The following is a 20,030-nucleotide window of genomic DNA, read 5'->3' on the forward strand; positions in this document are numbered from 1 at the left end:
TTGCTATGAGACAGAATACAATTGTAGCTCTACTATAAAAAATTCACTTGCATTGTTACGGACAAAAACCATTTACCCAATAGTCAATTTTCCACAGCTTGACTTCTACTCTAACCAAGCTGGTACTTATAAACTCTTATAAGTACTTTTTGTAATGTATAATACCTTTATAATCTTTGTATAATTATTTTAAAAACTAGTCCTATAGTGACTCATAGTTTTTTTTTTAATAATTTTAGACTTTTTCCCTCTTTCCTGGATGTCCTATAATTCCATTATGGTGTACCTTGATGTGGAATGTTTGGATTTTTCTTTTTGTTCATTTATTTATCTTACTTGATGTTCACTGAGCATTTTCAATCTAAGCTCTCACATCTTTCTTCAGTTTTAGGGAATTCCTGGTTGGTTTTTTATTAAATATTAATTATTTTCCCCTCTCACTAATTTCTGCTTTTGAGGATCTTAATAGGTAAGTCCATGGGGGTCACAAAGAGTCAGACACAGCTGAGTGACTGAACAACAATAGGTAAGTGAGGCAGCCTCTGGGTTCATGTCTTTGCTTCTTGGTGAGAAGGCAGGTGTTAACTGTATCACAGTTCCCCTTCACGGAACAAGTTGGGTTTTTGTTTTTTCTCCAAACTTTTCAAGATTTTTCCTTTTCTCTGGCTTTCAGACTTCGACTGTGATTTACCTAGAAGTGCTTTTGCTGGTATTTACCCTGCTTGGGTTTTTGAGCTGCTTGGGTATTTAAGTTAAATTTTCCATTAGTATTGAGAGGGCTCCTTTCCTTACTTTTTCCCTGTCCTTATATCGTTCTCCTCTCCTTCTGAAGAAAAGATATGCATTTGGACCACTCGATATTGTCTCTCTGGTCTCTGAAGTTCCATTCTTTTTCTTTTTTTCTCTCTTCCAATCCTATTTCTCTCCTTCTTTGAGTGGAATGCTTTCTGTTGATTTACGTTCAGGTTTACTGATCCTTTCTTCTGCCATCTCAGAACTGGAGCACATCTGGTGAATTTTTGAAAGTTTCAGTTATTGCCCGTTTCAACTCAAAAATTGCGGTTAAGATCTCATCTGTCTGTGGTGGCTCCCTATCTGTTCACTCATTGGCAAGATATTGTCACTTAATTCCTTGAACATGTTTTTCTCTAAACATGTTTTTCTTTAATTCCTTGAATTTAGAGTAGCTGCTTTGAAGTACATGACTGCTAAATTTGAAATCTGTGTCCACTCAAGAGTCTTTATCTATTGACTTCCTTTGTGAGGCACACTTTTTAGTTTCTCGGATAATCCAATAATTTTGAGGTGAAAACTGGCTACTGGAGATAATATATTGCAGCAGCTCTGGAATCAGGAGTTGAGTCAAGAAACACGAGAAGGGACAGCGAATGCCGGGAGTGACAGGTGCAGGATAGGGGAGAACCCCAGAGATCGTCAGAGTGTTCACATCGTCATTTTCTCTGCCCAGAACGGTTTTCCTCTCCATTCTCCTCGCTAAATCCTTCTCATTGCACCAAATCCTGCAGCTTGGCTGCAGGATTACCCGCTAGGGAAGCCTCCCCAGTTATCCTGACCAGGTTAGGACCCCTTGTTAAATATAAGTACATCCTACAACTGCAGTAATTACAAACCTGTTTGTATACTTCTTTCTTTCATGCCTATCTCCCCACCACACTGGATGCGAAACGAGAGCAAAGATGAGTGGCGTGTTGTTGCCACGTGCCTGGCGTGCAGAGGAGCTTCGTAAACATTTGTTTAATGAGTGAACGTTGCTCACTTTGTCTCCAGGATATTTCCCAGTGTGCTGTCTCACCAGCAACACATAGGATTGTTCATTCCCTGAACTCTCACTGGTATGTACGATCTTTAACAGGTATTTTCATCTTTTCATAAGCTTTTTCAATCTAATATTCGAAAATTGTAATCTTAATGAATGGGCATCCTTTGATAGTAAACTTTCTTCACAGATGTGTTGGAGATTTGAACTTTCTCTTCTCCAAGTTTTCTTCCCGTATCTCCGCAGATATTTTGTCTTGTTGATTTACAAGGGGATTTTTGTATATCGAGTTAGAACTATTTTTTCCGGTGCATATTTTTTCTCAGTTCATTCTTTGTCTTTTGACTTTGTTTATAGTGTTTCTATATAGCAAAAATCTCCATTATTTCCTTTATGGCTCCTGACGCATGTGACATTGCTTAGGAAGATTTTTATCCACTCAGAAATTACATAAATAAATATATTCCTTCCCAGTATATTTATGGCTTTACTGTTTTACCTTAAGATTCTTAATGCATCTCAAGTTTATTTTGGCGCAAGAAGAGAGAATGTACCATCGGGTCATTTTTTGGAATGGCTGCCGATTGCTCCATCCCTAATTTTTCTGCTGTAACTTGCATTGGTCTTGACAGATTGATAGAATTTAAGTGTAACAGGAAAGGAAGGGGAGAAGGTATTCCAGGTGATGGAAACACCATGGACAAATGTTATGAGGATGCTGGAAAGGATGTTTTTAATATGAATGCTGTTACTGATCTAAAGAAAAAGGAGGTATGAGATTTATGTCTGCTCTTTTACCATTTGCTTCTTTATTCATTTATTCTTTCATTACTATCTTTTATAGTGTTAAACAGATATTTTCTAGTGTGCCATTAATTTTTTAACTTCTTTATACATCTTTTATATATAAAGTAATTTTGTTAGTGATGCTATAGAAATTATAATTAACATCTTATAAAAATCTAGCTTGGCTTAATACCAACTTAATGACAAATGGTCAACAAAACTTTGTTCCTCTATAACTTTGTTCTGTCCTCTTCTTTGTGCTAGAATTGTCACACAAGTTATATTTCTATATTTTATAAGCCCATTACCACAGTCTGATATTGTTGCCTCATATAGTTGTATTTTAAGTCAGAAGACAAGAGATTAAAAAAATGTATTTATATCATTTAAAAAAAAGGTATACCTAAACAGAGAAACTTATATCCCCTGCCTTCATTTCTTTCTAGATTTTCTATTCTTTTTATTGATCCACACAGCCCAGTGATGGCCCTACACTTTCTTGAAAATATTTGCTTTATAGCACATTTTACAGATATTAAATTCCACTTGAAAAAAAAATTCACTTTATTTATTCTGCTATTTGTTGAATTCCTATTTTTAGTCCAATACTGTTCTAGGGGGTGGAAACAGAATAACGACCCGCAGAGACAGGAACTTTGTTTCCCTGAAACTTTCATTCTGTTCAGACACTCGCTGCTCATCTCCTCGAAGTCCTATGAACCGTGAGCGGCAGGTGCCTTCAACGCCAGAGGGTGGGAGACGGACTCTGGCACGCGGTGCTGGGGCCCCGAGATTAAGAACACGGCAGTCCAGGAACCGAGGGGAGTACACTGGCCCAAGAAGTAGAACCAGCTCCTTGGTCATCCCCGAGCCTAGGCTTTGTCGAGCGAGAGGTCTGGTTCCCCCAGGGATTCTTCCACCAGGGGACAAACTAAAGATTCCACAGTCTTGAGGCCTCAACTCTCTGTTGGTCCTTTTGGCTTCTCGTGCCGGCGTACGATCCGGCAAAGTGCCAGGCACCACACCAGCAGGAGGAGCCAGGCTGGGGGCAGGCAGGAGAAGCCTGTCTTGGTTATCTCTAGGGTCTCACTCCCCACCGAGCTACCAGACCGCAAGCCTTTATCTCAGGACCTGCTTTCAGGGACAGCAGATTAAGGCACATTGCATCTCAGAGAGACAGATTATGAAAAACTGAACTCACACATTCGGATAAAGACATGTGCCATGCGGAAGTGACAGCCTGGTGACATGGAGTTGTGACTAGATCCGTGCTGTCTGTCTGATGCAGTAGCCCTTAGACACAGGGGACTATTTACATCTGAATTGATTTAAGTGAAATAAAATTTAAAATTCAGCTCCTCGATTGCCACGGCTCAAGAACTCCCTGGCCACGTACATCTAGTGGCTACTGCGGTGGGCAGTTCAGATACAGAGTGCAGAAAGTTCTGCTGGACACCATTTCTCTGGATTATTTGCAAGGTGCCTGCTGCTTTGCACTAGACTGAGTCGATGTCTGCTCAGTTTCACCCTCTGCTTCCAGCGACCAGCACAGACAGGGACAGAAATAGGAAAAGAGCAGAGAGAGAAGGGAGGGAGGGAGGGAAGGAAGGAAAAAAGGAGAAAGGGAGGAAGGGATGGAAGGATGGAAGCGGGGTGGGGGGCACCAGCTTAGCAGTGGACCCAGACAGTGATTTCCTGCCAACCGCTGGGGACCAAGGCCTCCGTAGAGGCCCTCATGCCACTCAGCAAAGCTGCCAGCTTCAGGGTCTCAATCAGTTTGTCCCCTTCGGCTTGAACCCCTCTCCCGACAGCCTGGGGCAGGACAACCCTGCCAGCAAGCTTTGCCTGGACATCACTGATGGGTGTCGGACCTCAGACCCTTTCCTCCAGCTGCCAGCTCTTCCACGTGGAGCAGTTTGAGACCTCAGATTTAGGGATCAGAATGTGGGGGAGAAAAGACAAAACTGCCATGGTTTCCACATCTGGGTATAGGACGGGGTGGGCGGTGGAGGCTGGGGGTGGCGGTGGGGGAGTCTGAGCATCAGATAAACGCTGGCACTTCCTGAGCTCTGACTATGGGCCCAGCACTGGGTTATGTTTGCTGGCTGGTTTCACAGGGGGAGGAGATGGAGCCTGGGGAGGTGAAGCGGCCTGCTGTGGGCGCAGGACCAGTGAGCAGCGAGCCAGACTCAAGTTCAGGCCGGCCGGCTCTGGTGCTGCCTTCCTGGCCTCCAGGTCCACCCAGGGCAAGAGCAGGACGGCGCTGGGGGGCCCCCGCCCCGAGCCAAGCATTTATGTGTCCTTCCTCTCCTGGGCCCAAGAGGCTCTGAGGCTTTGCCATCGCCCCCAGGCCAGCCAGCTGCCCACCTTGACCGCCTCCCTCTGCCGGTAGCCAGCGCCCAGGGTGCAGGCAGGGGTGGGGATGGGGGTAGCAGTGGGCGGGTACCGCCCCAGCCAGAGCCCCCAGCACTGATTTCACACTGGAGCCCAGCCCGTGATGTCGGCACTGCCAAAGCATCCTTGTTAACTGCCCCTGAGGGGGACGGAAGCCAGCTCCCCTCTCTGCACGGGATCTGGGGGGACCCACCACACCCCAGGTGCTCACAAGGAGCCAGGACGGAAAATATGACTCTCTTCCTCCCCCAGCGTGGGATCGCTTTTCCATTGCTAATTTCCGAGGAATCTGGTGAAGTAGTGGAAAGACCTAGAAGGCGGGAGACCCAGCCCATCTGGGCTTCAGACAAGCGCGCTGCCGGGGTCTCAGTCTCCCCTCCTGTGGGTCAGGAGCCAGGGCCCGTGCTGCTCAGGGCCCCGTCCCAGTGCGGATTTGCCAAGATGCCCAGGTGCGGGAGAGGCCCAGGAGGGTCGGGGCAGCAGCTGGGGCTTGCAGCCTTCCTGGCTTTTGTTTGTTTTCAAATGTGTCTTTGGGAGTGAAGAGCAGTCAACCGTGACTTACCAATTTTCCGTGGTTCTCCCCGCCTCGCACCGCTCCCCCCCACACCCCCGCAGCCCTCTGCATGTCTCAGCTTTATCTCTGAAGCAGCCAGATTTTCAGCCAACTGAGGACGCAGAGGAGGTGCATTCTGTCCCTGGGGCTAACCGTGTGCCAGGCTCATTTTCATCCTTGCCCGTCCTGGGAGGCTTGCACCATGTTTGCCACCGCCTTGCAGCCACGCTAACCTGCCTGCCGGAATAAGGCCAACTCTTTTGCATCACTTCCTCCAGGAAGCCTTCCTTGATTTCCAAGTCTGGCACTGCCCTCTCCCTCCCCGCCCCACCGCCCCAGCCGAGTAGACCATGCCACCCAGCATGTTGAGACGTCCTCTCCCCTCGCAGCTGTGCCTACGCTGAGAGCAGCAGCCCTGGCCCCTGGCACCACACTCAGCGACACCTGTTGCATGGCTTGTCAGAGGGACAAGGTGAGGACCTGGTCTTGCTTTCAGGGACAGAGTCCAGCTGCTGGTCTCCTGGGCACACAGCTGCTCCCCAGTACCCTGAGTCTTCTGTGCTGAGGACAAGAGAAGCCCCACCTGTGACTCCTCAAGAGCAAGAGGAGTCTTTTCACCCGCCTCAGCCCTCCCCCATCTCATTCTCCTGCCCGGACGCCTCTCAGAGATCTTATTTTAATTTTGGTGTCTCTCATCCTGCTGGCCACCCAGGAGGCAGAGCGTAGACAGGCAAAGAAGCATAACAGTTTGCCCGCGGGAGGGATTTCCCTAGTGTGCGTTCTTCCCATCCTCCACCTGTTAGAAGGCTCCCCTGCCTAGAATGCTCGTTCTGTGTCCCCTGAACCCGCTCGGCCTGAAGTGTGGCCCACTCTTGTCTCCTGATAAAGTTACACATCCTCCTGAAGACGTGTTAGCTCAGGCAGCCCCCTCCCAGGAGCCTTCCTAGACCCCTCCCACCGTTGCCTCCTCCTCTGTTCTGCTCCACCACGCACAGCGCCTCACCACCCTCCCCTCAACCCTTCCGATCCTGTCCCCCCCCAACCCCCCACCCCCACCCCCGCCTCCAGCTTTGAGCTTCTTAAGGGCTGGGTGGGCTTCCCAGGTGGTGCTAGAGGTAAAGATTCCACCCGAAGCACAGGAGACATAAGAGATGTGGGTTCAACCCCTGGGGTTGGGAAGGTCCCCTGGAGGAGGGCATGGCAACCCACTCCAGTATTCTTGCCTGGAGAATCCCCATGGACAGAGCAGCCTGGCAGGCTACAGTCTAAGGGATTACAAAGAGTTGGACACACAAGGACTGGGCAGAGACTTCACTAGTCCAGTGGTTAAGACTCTGCCCTTCCAATGCAGGGGGCCAAGGTCCCTGGTTGGGGAACAAAGATACCACCATGCCTCAAGGCACGACCAAAAAGTTAAAAAAAAACAAACAAACAGGGGCAGGGGGTGCGGGTCATGCCCTTTGGGGGTCTATCCCAGCATCTGGCCCAAAGAGGTATCAGTGTTCCAGCATTCAGCCCAAAGAGGTGTCCGTATCCCAGCATCCAGCCCAAAGAGGTGTCAGTATGTGAGTCAGCTGCTAAGAACCAGTAACACCGGCATGTTCAGGAGCCCTGGCTTCAAAGGACGAAGCCCTGGGCTCTGCTCCATCCTTTGAAAAGCTGTCCTCCTCGTGTCTCTCAGATAGCGGGAGCAACTTTCAGAGACTCTCTCTACAGCTTCCTTGTTCATCACCTGGGGAAGCGGAGGCCAATGTCACCTCGCCTGGTCCTCTCCCTCCTGCCCTGGGCCCTCTCTGCAGCAGAACCAGGCTCCCCGGCACTTTGGTGGGAAGGGGCCTGTGCACACTGCCCGCACACAGGGCCTCCCTCACACCTGGGCAGCCTCTGGCACCCACAGGCTCAGCCCTCACACCACTGCCTCCGTGACATGAGCAGGCGAGTGCGAGACCCCAAGTCCCAGGAGAACAAGGTACCAGTCACCAGCCAGGTTCCAGGCTGCGTTAGGGGAAAATACACTGACTGACACCGCCCACCCTGGCCAGGCACCATAGTAACCATGTTCGTGAGTTATTATACCACAGGAGGTCCTGGTAAGGAACACGGAACTAACAAGCTACCACCTACCAGGAAACCAGTCAATCCAAAAGGAAATCAACCCTGAATACTCACTGGAAGGGCTGATGCTAAAGCTGAAGCTCCAATATTTCCACCACCTGATGCAAAGAACTGACTCATTGGAAAAGACCCTGATGCTGGGCAAGATTGAAGGCAGGAGGAGAAGGGGACAACAGAGGATGCAATGGTTGGATGGCATCACCGACTGGATGGACGTGAGTTTGAATAAGCTCTGGCAGTTGGTGATGGACAGGGAGGCCTGGCATGCTGCAGTCTATAGGGTCGCAAAGAGTCGGACGTGACTGAGCGACTGAACTGAACTGATGCCAAAACCTGACTCATTGGAAAAGACCCTCATGCTGGGAAAGACTGAAGGCAGGAGGAGAAGGGGGCGACAGAGGATGTGATGATTGGATGGCATCACCGACTCAATGGACATGAGTTTGAGCAAACTGGGAGATCGTGAAGGACAGGGAAGCCTGGTGTGCTGCAGTCCACAGGGTCGCAAAGGGTCAGAAAGGACTTACCCAACGGAACAACAGCAACAACTGAAAGAGTTCAATAAAGGTCAAAAAAGAGACGCCGCATGTTCTACTGCCTCCCAGAGTCCTTCTCACTGGTGTCCATCAACCACCAGGAAGGACCCTGCATCAGAGTGATTGGCCAAAGAAAACCCGGAAAATAATCCCATCATCATAAAACTCGAGACCGAGAGCTATGTGGCAGAACAGTCTTCCTGGGCTCCCTTAGCCTGCTGCTCTCCACCTGGGCGCCTCCTCCCAGTAAAGTGCCTTTCTCTGTCAGCTTGTGTGTCTTCTTGGACAATTCATTGCTGAGAGTTAGACCAGAGCCCCCTCTCTGGGCCCTGGAAGGGGCCCCTTTCCTGCAACAGCTGGAACATCTGTCTCCGGGCTGGGCCTCTGTCTGCTACTGTGAATGTGCCCAATTCAAATCCATAGAAGGTGCTGGAATCATCTCGTTACTCACGTGTGCATAAAAGCCTGCTTAAGCTTCCCAGGTGGTACGTATGCTTTCTAAGATGCCTACTTAGTCACATAATACAGTATCCAGGCCAGTGAGGACTGATGCTGGAGAACCCACACTGTGGCCTGGCACAACCATTCCATGTTCAGTTTGCGTATGCATGGGTGCTCAGTCGTGTCCGACTCTTTTGTGACCCCATGGACTGCAGCCCTCCAGGTTCCTCTGTCCACGGGATTCTCCAGGCAAGAATACTGGAGTGGGCTGCCTCTCCAGGGGATCGTCCCAACTCAGGGATCGAACCTGTGCCACCTGTATTTGTAGACAAATTCTTTACCACTGAGCCACCTGCGAAACCTGGGTTCAATTTAGCGACTTACAATTTAGGGACTCATGGTGACATTCCCCCCTCCCCAAGTCTTTTCTCTCTGAAGGGACACCCAGGCATCGAAGAGCACAGCTCAGCCACGGAGAACAATACTGTTCAGCCTTTAGAAGGGACATGAGTGAGGGGTGTGGAGGGCAAAGGGAAATGCCCAGTGACAAAGGCAAGATTCTGAACTGTGAGAGCACACATCCCACCACAGCAGGGAGGAGGAGGAGAGGTGGTAAGCTTCCCAGTTGGTGCGTATGCTTTCTAAGGTGCCTACTTAGTCACATAATAAAGTGAGGACTGATGCTGGGGAACCCACACTTGGGCCTGGCACACCGTTCCAGGTTCAATTTGTGTGTGCATGGGCGCTCAGTCATGTCCGATTCTTTTGAGACCCCCAAGGACTGCAGCCCTCCCCGAGGAGAGGGAATGGGGGGCAGGAACCCACCTTGGGGAGCACCAGGTCCCTCCGGGGAGAGGCGGTTATTGGGGCCACCTTTACTTTTTTACCGATTACTTAGAGGATCTAAAAAACTAACACCAGTTAGAGAAAGACAGGAAGGGCGGGAGAGGCAGTCACGTAAAAAAGCCTCCGAGATCTCCGGGCCGCAGCCGCGCGGGGGCGCGGGGGCGCGGGGGGCGCGGGGCCGGGGTCGCCGCCCGCGGGCGCGGTGGATCCGCATTGGCATTCCGCGCCGCGCCGCCGGGTGCGTGCCCGCGCCGTTCCCAGCCCGCGGCTCCGCGCGGGGACAGTGGCGCATTGTTCGCCCGGACACCCCGGGCGGCGCAGCGCCCTCGGGGCTTGGCGCGGCCCCGCCGCGATTTGCATGCGCTCCAGTCACAAAGGTTCAAGGTCAGGAGCGCGGGGCGGCCGAGCCCCGCCCGGCCCAGGCGCTATTCTTCGCCCCTGGCGGCGGGAATTCCTCGCCGCCCGCGCCCGGGCAGCCCCTGCGCGTGAAAGGCCGAGCGCCGCCGCCGCCGTCTGAGGCGCTTTGTGTCTCGGCCCGGCCAGCTGGGCCCGCGAGGGACGTGCCAGCTCGCCCGGCGCAGCCCCCGCGCCAGCGCCCCTCGCCCATGCTAATCAGCCTGGCAGCGCGTCCGGGCGGGCGGCCCGGTGGGCGCCCCCGCGCTCCCTGCCAGGAGGCCCTCAGCCTCCCCCGGCGTCCCCGGAGGCCTTCGAGTCCCTTGCCAGGGGTTCCCCACTCCCCGCGCTTCTGCCGGGTCCCCTGTCCCTCTCCACCGCCACCCCTTCGACCACGAGACCTCCCCTCCTCCCGCGCCGCCGGTGGGAAAGGCAGGCCCACCGTTCTGGGAGTGGCTGGCCAGGGCGCGGAGCGCGGCGGAGGACCCTGCCCCCGCGCGGACAGGCCCCTCGGGGCGGCCCGGGCATCCTCTCCGGGTTTCAGATTCGCGGAACAGTCCCTCAGGTTGCCCTGGAAGGTCTCCAGGGGCCCATCTGGACCGGGCTGTGTCTTCCTGCAGGCCTGGGGGAGCGGGGTGCTTAGACCACTCTTCCCAGGGTCTGGCCTCTTCTGCAGCCGTCCAGACTGGCAGCCTGGAGCCCTAGGGCAACCGCTTCTTCTGAAAGCCGAAGACATTTCCAGGACGGACTGTGTGGCTCTGTGGGAGACGCCCTCGTGAGTGCCCTTGTCACAGCTCCCTGTCATGACCACCGCTCCCCCTCAAGGCCATCACCCCCTGGTGTTCTAGTCCCCTGCCCCCCGATTTCCTGGGGGCAGAAACTGCTATATCGCCACCTCACAGCAGCACTCAGGATGTACCCACTGTCTTCATAATCGAATGCATGGATGCCAGCCCGTGTGGGTTCAGCCGTGTGGTGGTGGAGGTGTACAGGCCATGGTGTTTGGTGTTTAAGGGAAAGGGGCAGAGAGCCTGTCTTGTGAAGCGGAATCAGGCCTCTCTTAGGGGAGCCCCACTGTTCCCCAGGAGTGTCCCCACGTGTGACCGTCCGGGGAGGGTTATGAGTTGGCACGCAGGGCCCCAGGGCGGTGCAGGAGGTCTAGAGGCTGGCACTGCAGAATCAGGGGCCCTTGGGGCACCTGGTCAGGCCTGCAGGTGGGGTGGTGCGTGCTCTGGGTGCGTTTATGTGGGTCTCCAGCAGCAGCCGGGGTTGAGCTGAGCCTCGTGGCCAGTCTGCCCTAGGCAAGCTCAGGCCCGAGAAGAGAAGAGGGGAGTGGGTGGGGTGGGGGCACAGGGCACCAGAGAGGGGACTACCACCAGCCCCAGAGGGGCCCTCTGGAGTGGAGAGTCTGACCTAAGGAATCAGACAGGTCCAGGTTCAAGTCCCTTCCCCAGCCCCTGGCCCTGGTGGTGCGTCCTTCTCTGAGAGCCTATGAAATGGGCGTGATTATGTTTTCCTCATTGCCGGAGCTTTCCTCAGGATCCTGGGGTTAGACTGTCCAGCTTCCCTAACCCCGTGCCCGCTCAGCCAATCCCACTCCTAGCTGTTTCAACCATCCCTTCCTGGGATGCTTCTCAGTGGCTCAGAAGGCCCTCCTGCCTGCCCCCAGCCTTTCTCCGTCCACCTCTTGTCCACTACTCAGCCTGTAAGGTGTGGTTCAGTTACCGCCTCCTCATGAATGCTACCCCGACCCTTGCTTTCCTCCTTCCCTCCTCCCACCTTCCTAGACTTCCCATGCCGCATTAAGGTACTAGGCTCCAAACCTGAGGGCAGTAGGGAGCCACTGCAAGCTTCACACTCAGAGTGGCAACGCTCGCCAGTGGCCTCAACGGGGAGCACGCAGAGAGGGGTCCTCAGACATCTGGAACTCACAGACCTGTCCCAATTTCAAAGAAAATATTGCAGATCTGTTGGCAACTTTCTACTTTTCCATGTTGGGATCTTTAGAAAAATAACTAATTATAATTTCCTTTTTTGAAAGCATGCTTTAAAACAAACAAACAAAAAAAAAACAGGAAGAGCATCTCAAGAGAAAGGCCATCTCTTCATGCTGATCAAACGTGGCGTTATGAATAACTTCCACGTCACCCTTACGTTTGTCATTTCTTTGTCATCAACACTTGCAGCCGTGGTCGTGGCAGGGCCCTCACTGAGGCAGGCCCTTCTTGGGCATTTTGTCCTCTCTGAACTACTCCTTTCCTGACTCCACTGGACCAGGTGGTCTCCTGATGGTCCCCTGACTCCACTGGGGACCTCTAACTCTGCAGCTCTCAGAAACCATCCCAGGGTACCCGGTCAACCATTGCAATGAGCTGAACCATGAGGAGGGTCCCATGGGCGGCCTGCAGGGGACCTGCCACAGGCAGGGGACTGCCAACCACTGGAGGAAGAGGGGAGGGCAGGGCCACCTCAAGTGAAGCTGTGGTACTGCACCTTGAGGAATGTTCTAGAAGGAGAGTCATCCTCACTTCCACCAGCAGGCTGCACCACGGACCTTTTGCTGATTGCAAGGTGGAAAAGTGAGTGAAGTTGCTCAGTCATGTCTGACTCTGCGACCTCATGGACTGTACAGGCTCCTCCCTCCATGGAATTTTCCAGGCAAGGATACTGGAGTGGGTGGCCATTTCCTTCTCCAGGGGATCTTCTCGACCCAGGGATTGAACCTGGGTCTCCCGCACTGCAGGCAGGCTCTTTACCATCTACATTCTGGTTAATAGCTATCTGTCCAGGGTCCGCAAGGTGGATACCATTGGTAATTAACATTGACACCTTGCACCCTGTCTTAGAGCTGGGAGGCCCGGTGTGGTCACTGAGGGCTGAGACCCAGAGAGGGACAGCTTATGCCCAGGGTCACATAGGAGGGTTACACTGGAAAAACAACTGCTCTTCTGGGCGACATGAACTTGTAATCTTGTTTCCAGCTTTCCTTTACCCTTTTATCCCTCTGTTGAGAAAAAGTTCAAGCTTTCCTGTTTCCAGATGGTTGTTTGAAACTAGATGGTCTGAATTAATTTCTGATCTGCTCTGCTCAGTGTATGAATGCTCAGCTGCTCACTTCTACCTCCCATGGGGTCTTGTACTTGCTGCCCCAAACAGGATGTGACTGGACACCAGGGACAGACCCTGGGCTGGGTGCTGAGAACAGTAAAGACTCATGTTCTTGCTCTCCGAACACCTACAGCTTGGTGGGGCTCCAAGGCAAGGATGTAGAGCTGGTTACCAAAGCTGGATGGCTGGAGTGGTGGGTCTCAGCCAGGGGATCCACCCCAGAAAGCTTCCTGGAGGAAGTGGCAGCTGGGCTGAGGCTTTGTCTGCGGTATTTGCTCAGTAACCAATAATGGAGCTGCTATTGTTATTCACGGTAGGAGTAAGGGAGCAGGAGCTGGGAAGGCAACGTGGGTGGGAAGAACATCCCTTTCAGAGGGAACAGTAAGTGAGAAAATGCAGGCAGTTCTCTCTGGAGGGAGAAGAGGGAGGCAGTGTTGGAGAAAGGGTGGGAGGTGAGGCTGGAGAGAGAAGCATGGACCACGTGCTTAAGAAGAGGGGGGCAGGGACTTTCCTGACAGTCCAGTGGCTAACACTGCACTTCTCCACGGTAGGGGCCACGGATTAAATCCCCAGTTGGGGATCTTGCATGGCCCAAGGCACGATCAAAAAATAAATAAAAGCATAGAAATAAAATGTACAATCCCATTCATTAAAAGATTAAAAACAAAAAAAGGTCCGCAAACACTCCGTTCATCTTTCCTGGAGGGCCAATTGGTAATATATTCAAGAGCCTTTAAAAAGCAGATCCTCTGTGATGTTACAGTTCTTCTCCTGTGTGTGTGTGTGTGTTAGTCACTCAGTCATGTCCAACTCTTTGCCACCCCATGGACTGTAGCCTGCCCCCGGTTCCTCTGTCCACAGGATTCTCCAGGCAAGAATACTGGAGTGGGTAGCCATTCCCTTCTCCAGGGGATATTCCCAACCCAGGAATTGACCCCAGTCTCCTGCATTGCAGGCAGATTCTTTACCTTCTGACCCATGAGGAAAGCCCAGTTCTTCTGGTTTAGTTGCTAAGTCATATCCAACTCCTGCGACCCCATGGACTGTAGCCCGCCAGGCTCCTCTGTTCATGGAATTCTCCAGGTGAGAATACTGGAGTGGGCTGCCATTTCCTTCTCCAGGAATTCTCCGAGGAGTACCTAAATTAATAGAATTTAGAACTTGGTGGATGAACAACAAGGTCCTACCGTATAACATCAGTTCAGTTCAGGTGCTCAGTCGTGTCCGACTCTCTGAAACCCCATGAACTGCAGCACACCAGGCCTTCCTGTCCATCACCAACTCCCAGAGTTTACCCAAACTCATGTCCATTGAGTCGGTGATGCCATCCAACCATCTCATCCTCTGTTGTCCCCTTCTCCTCCTGCCTTCAATCCTTCCCAGCATCAGGGTCTTTTCCAATGAGTCAGCTCTTTGCATCAGGTGGCCAAAATATTGGAATTTCAACTTCAACGTCAGTCCTTCCAAAGAACACCCAGGACTGATTTCCTTTAGGAGGGACTGGTTGGATCTCCTTGCAGTCCAAGGGACTCTCAAGAGTCTTCTCCAACACCACAGTTCAAAAGCATCCATTCTTTGGCACTCAGCTTTCTTTATAGTCTAACTCTCACATTCATACATGACCACTGGAAAAACCATAGCCTTGACTAGACGGACCTTTGTTGGCAAAGTAATGTCTCTGCTTTTGAATATGCTGTCTAGGTTGATCATAACTTTCCTTCCAAGGAGCAAGCGTCTTTTAATTTCATGGCTGCAGTCACCATCTGCAGTGATTTTGGAGCCCCCCAAAATAAAGTCTGACACTATTTCTACTGTTTCCCCATCTATTTGCCATGAAGTGATGGGACCGGATGCTGTGATCTTAGTTTTCTGAATGTTGAGCTTTAAGCCAACTTTTTCACTCTCCTCTTTCACTTTCATCAAGAGGCTCTTTAGTTCTTCTTCGTTTTCTGCCATAAGGGTGGTGTCATCTGCGTATATGAGGTTATTGATATTTCTCCCAGCAATCTTGTTTCCAGCTTGTGCATTTCAGCCCGGCATTTCACATGATGTATTCTGATATAAGTTAAATAAGCAGGGTGACAATATACATCCTTGACTGGTCTTTTCCCGATTTGGAACCAGTCCATTTTTCCATGTCTGGTTCTAACTGTTGCTTCTTGACCTGCATACAGATTTCTCAGGAGGCAGGTAAGGTGGTCTGGTATTCTTATATCTTGAAGAATTTTCCACAGTTTGTTGTGATCCACATAGTCAAAGGCTTTGGTGTAGTCAATAAAGCAGAAGTAGATATTTTTCTGGAACTCTCTTGCTTTTTCAATGATCCAACGGATGTTGGCAATTTGATCTCTGGTTCCTCTGCCTTTTCTAAATTCAGCTTGAACATCTGGAAGTTCTTGGTTCATGTACTGTTGAAGCCTGGCTTGGAGAATTTTGAGCATTACTTTACTAGCGTGTGAGATGAGTGCAATCGTGCAATAGTTTGAGCATTCTTTGGCACTGCCTTTCTTTGGGATTGGAATGAAAACGGATCTTTTCCAGTCCTGTGGCCACTGCTGAGTTTTTCAAATTTGCTGGCACATTGAGTGCAGCACTTTCACAGCATCATCTTTTAGGATTTGAAATAGCTCGACTGGAATTCCGTATATAGGGGTATTCTCCACATTTTAATGTTTCAGAAGAGTCCGTGGTTCAGACATCTCCTTTATGTAACTTCTGCACCCGGTTTACCATTGGCTGAAGTCACTTTGCTGTACAACAGTAATTAACACAACATTAATCAACAATACTTCAATTAAAAATTAAAAAAAAAAACACAGCTTAGACTGAAAAAAAAAAGAATTTAGAACTTGGGAATTATTAAAGATGTGCAGGGAGGATGTTCAGCATACTACATTTGTAAATCACCTAGATAGTCAACCGTGACCCAGGTACAGAAGTTATATAAAGGGGATGTCTGAACAATGGGCCATTCTGCAAGCATTAAAATGTGGGCTACGATACGACCCAGCAATCCCACTGCTAGGCATACACACCAAGGAAACCAGAACTGAAAGAGACAGGTGTACCCCAATGTTCATCACAGCACTGTTTACAATAGCCAGGGCATGGAAGCAACCTAGATGTCCATCAGCAGATGAATGGATAAAAAGCTGTGGTACATATACACAACAGAATATTACTCAGCTATTAAAAAGAGTGCATTTGAATCAGTTCTAATGAGGTGGATGAAACTGGAGCCTATTATACAGCGTGAGGTAAGTCAGAAAAACACCAATACAGTATATTAACGCATATATATGGAATTTAGAAAGATGGTAACGCTGACCCTATATGTGAGACAGCAAAAGAGACACAGATATAAAGAACAGACTTTTGGACTCTGTGGGAGAAGGCCAGGGTGGGATGATTTGAGAGAATAACATTGAAACATGTATATTATCATATGTGAAACAGATCGCCAGTTCCAGGTTCAGTGCATGAGACAGGGTGCTCAGGGCTGGTGCACTGGGATGACCCACAGGAATGGGATGGGGAGGGAGGTGGGAGGGGGGTTCAGGATGGGGACACATGTACACCCATGGCTGATTCATGTCAATGTATGGCAAAAACCACCACAATATGGTGAAGTAATTAGCCTCCAATTAAAATAAATACATTAATCATAAAATGTGGGCTATAGAAATATATTGAAAGACAAAGTGAGTTGTTGTGTATTAGCGAAAGTGAACAAGATGATAAAACATGCTATATAACCACCATTGGTCATGAATAATCACAATATATGAATATTCATTGGAAGGGCTGATGCTGAAGCTCCAGTCCTTTGGCCACCTCATTCAAAGAGCTGACTCATTAGAAAAAATTGAAGATGCTGGGAAAGATTGAAGGCAGAAGGAGAAGGGGATGACAGAGGATGAGATGGTTGGATGGCATCACCGACTTGATGGACATGAGTTTGAGCAATCTTCAGGAGCTGTTGAGGGACAGGGAGGCCTGGTGTGCTGCAGTCCATGGGGTCGCCAAGAGTCAGACATGACTGAGTGACTGAACTGAACTGAATGGATAACCACCATCATTTTAGGTATGTGTTACGAATACAGAAGAAACACTGGTCAAATATACGGTTGAATGTAAGCCGTGGTTTTTTGGAGATAGGATTTTATATATTTGTTACTTCCTTGTGAGTGCCTTTCTGCATTTGTTGATGACAATAAACGCGTATCATATTTACAGTCAAGACAAAGAGATTTGCTTGTGTGTGTGTGTGTTTCAGTGGCCCAGAAAGAAAACACCAAGTTCAGATAAAGATCCACAGTGACGCATTACTTCCCCAGAGCAGGTTTCTCTTTCCAGCTTGGAAATGTTTATGGGAAATCCTGGATGTGTAAGGCTAATCTTGGCCCCTTCTTCTCTAGAGCTCCCCAGAAGGGGCTGTCCTGATCACCTGGGCAGGGTCACCCACCAGATTTGTGACATGTACAAGCCTTGTCCCACCCAGGCACCTTAGAACCAGAATCTGGGAGAGATCTCCCCACCCTCCACAAGAAATGTCTTTTGTGTGTAGTAAAACACACATAAAAATTACCATTTACCATGTCAGTGTCATTAAGTATTCACATCTGTGTGCAACCATCATCAGTACTGTCCATCTCCAGAACTTCTCATCATTCCAACACAAACTCTCTACCTATTACAGAATGACCCTCCATTCTCCCTTCCCCCGAGCCCCTGGTAACCAGAGTTCTACTTTCTGTCTCTATGAGTGTGACCACTCTAGGTGCCTCATATAGTGGGATCACACAGTATCGACCCTTTGGTGTCTGGCTTACTTCACTTAGGATACAGTCTCAACTTTCATCCACGTTGCAGCATGGGTCAGAAGTTCATTCTTTTTTAAGGCTGAATAATATTCCATTGTGCATATATGCTACATTTTGTTTATCCATTCACCTGTGGGTGGACACGGGATTGTTTCTACCTCTGGCCGACCATGAGTAATGCTGCTAAGAACACAGATGAGTGAGTAACTGGGGTCCCTGCTGTCACTCCTTTGGGGTGTACGCCCAGCAGTGGCATTTTTGGGTCACATGGAAGTTTTATGTTTAGTTTTTCAAGGAAACTGCCATTCAGTTTTCCGCAGTAGCTTCGTCATTTCACATTTCCACTAGCAAATGCATGAGGGTCCTAATTTCTTTACATTCTCACCAATGCCTGCTATTATTATTTTCCTAATAGCTATCTTAGTATGTGTGAGGTTTCATTGTGGTTTTGATGTGCATTTCGCCAATGATTAGTGATGTTGAGCATCTTTTCCTATGTTATTGGTTATTTGTATACCAACTTTGCAGATATATCTATTTAAGTCCTTTGCCTGCTTTTTAATCAGCTTTGTTGTTGTTGAGTTGTAGGAGTTCTTTATATATTTTGGATACGCGCAGTCATTTTTTGCATATATGTATTTTGGGGTCATATTACTTGTTAAAACATTCATTTATTATTTTTTAAGTTTGGAAAACACAGAAAGAAAAAAGAGGGCTACAAGAAGCTTTAGTGACTATATTCATTTACTCAGCAATTCCACATCTAGGGATTTGTCATAAGGAATTTTTGTGAACATGCACAAAGATTTAACCATAAGAATGTTCATCATAAAGGAAGGAGGAAGCAAGGATTAATGTCTAACCAGAGCATATAGGTTAAACAAAACACGGGTGACTCTACACAGTGCTCTGCTGTTACAAGTAACATTGTAGATGAGCCCTCTGCACGATGAGTGGACATCTGTCATTAGCCACGCATGAAAGGAGAAAACTGCAAAACGGTATTTACAGTGCGATCCCAGTTTTGTTTCAAACATATGTGTGATTCTGTAAAGAGGAAGGAAAAATGACAACATATTAATAGTGGTGATCTTCTGTGGTGGAATCTCGGGTTATTTTTATTTTCTTCTCCGTAGTTTTTTCCAGTTTCCAATTATTTCTGCAATAAACATGTGGCTTTACAGTAAAAAAAAAAGTGAATTATTTTTAAGGCATCCACAAGTGTATGCACAGTGTTACCCTGATTATGTGAAAATATATACACATATATATTCATAAAGAGTCGAACACACCTTAGCGACTGAACATCAAAAAACGAATAAAAAAGGGCTCTGCGCTGTGAGATTCTGAGATGTCTCATTTTTATTTGTATTCACCCAGGTTTTCCAAATTCCCTAGGGTCTGGTTGTTTCGTTATCTGGTTAGGCAAGACATTCATTTATTACTTTTTAAATGTGGAAAACACGGAAAGAAAAAAGAGGGCTACAAGAAGCATTGGTGACTATATTCATTGACTCAGCAATTCCACATCTAGGAAAAAGAAGGAAAACTGCTAAACTTTCAAAAATGAAAACCTAAAGTAAATGAGAATCTGAATGAGATAAAATTTAGCTCAAATACCTCGGACACGCGACCAAACAGCGAGGCAAGTGGCGGGACGCAGAAACCGACCTACTACCGCAGCTCCAGAAAAGAGGCCCCGCCCAAGCCCCGCCCCCGACCGCGCGTGGCTCCGCCTAGGCCTCGGCGCTTTCTCGGGGACACGACGTCCGCACAGCCCGCTGCCCAGGCTGTTCGGCGACGCTCCCGCAGAGGCCCCGCCCCCAGGAGCGTAAAGACCACGCCCTCAGACCCCGCCCCGCCCCCTCGGCCGCCCCGCCCCCTCGGCGGCCCCGCCGCGTCGGACCTCTAAGCCAGCTAGGCCGCGCCCTCGCCAGGGCTTCCGCAGCCGGCCGCGCCACAGGCCCCGCCCCCGGGAACGTAAGGCCACGCCCCCTCGCCGCCACGCTGCGTCCGCGCCGCCCGTCGCGCAAGTCCTGGCTTCCGGAACGGGACGGAAGGGTGGGCAGCCCGTCAGGCCGAGGCTGCGAGGCCCAGCCACGGAAGGGCGCGGTTCCCTGAGGAGCGCCCGAGCGTGCTTCCTTCTGTCCGCCTCAGCCGTGTCCCCGCCTGCCCCCAGGTGTTCAGGTCGCGGAGGCCACAGAGGAGGCCGCGCTGCCGAGGGGGGCAGAGATCAAAGCGGGGCGGGCTGCGGGCCC

At 50.0% G+C, this 20,030-nt stretch overlaps 1 long non-coding RNA gene across 1 annotated transcript; it reads right to left on the bottom strand.

The window, feature by feature from the left end:
* Positions 1 to 18,423: 18,423 nt before the first annotated feature.
* Positions 18,424 to 19,671, bottom strand: LOC101903068 (uncharacterized). The gene is made up of 2 exons (XR_234802.5): positions 19,393 to 19,671; positions 18,424 to 18,819 (listed from the first exon to the last, which is right to left on the bottom strand). It is a non-coding gene; the product is annotated as an uncharacterized lncRNA (long non-coding RNA).
* Positions 19,672 to 20,030: the final 359 nt, after the last annotated feature.

Source organism: Bos taurus, chromosome 5 (assembly GCF_002263795.3).
Source record: "Bos taurus isolate L1 Dominette 01449 registration number 42190680 breed Hereford chromosome 5, ARS-UCD2.0, whole genome shotgun sequence".
Lineage (NCBI taxonomy): Eukaryota > Metazoa > Chordata > Mammalia > Artiodactyla > Bovidae > Bos > Bos taurus.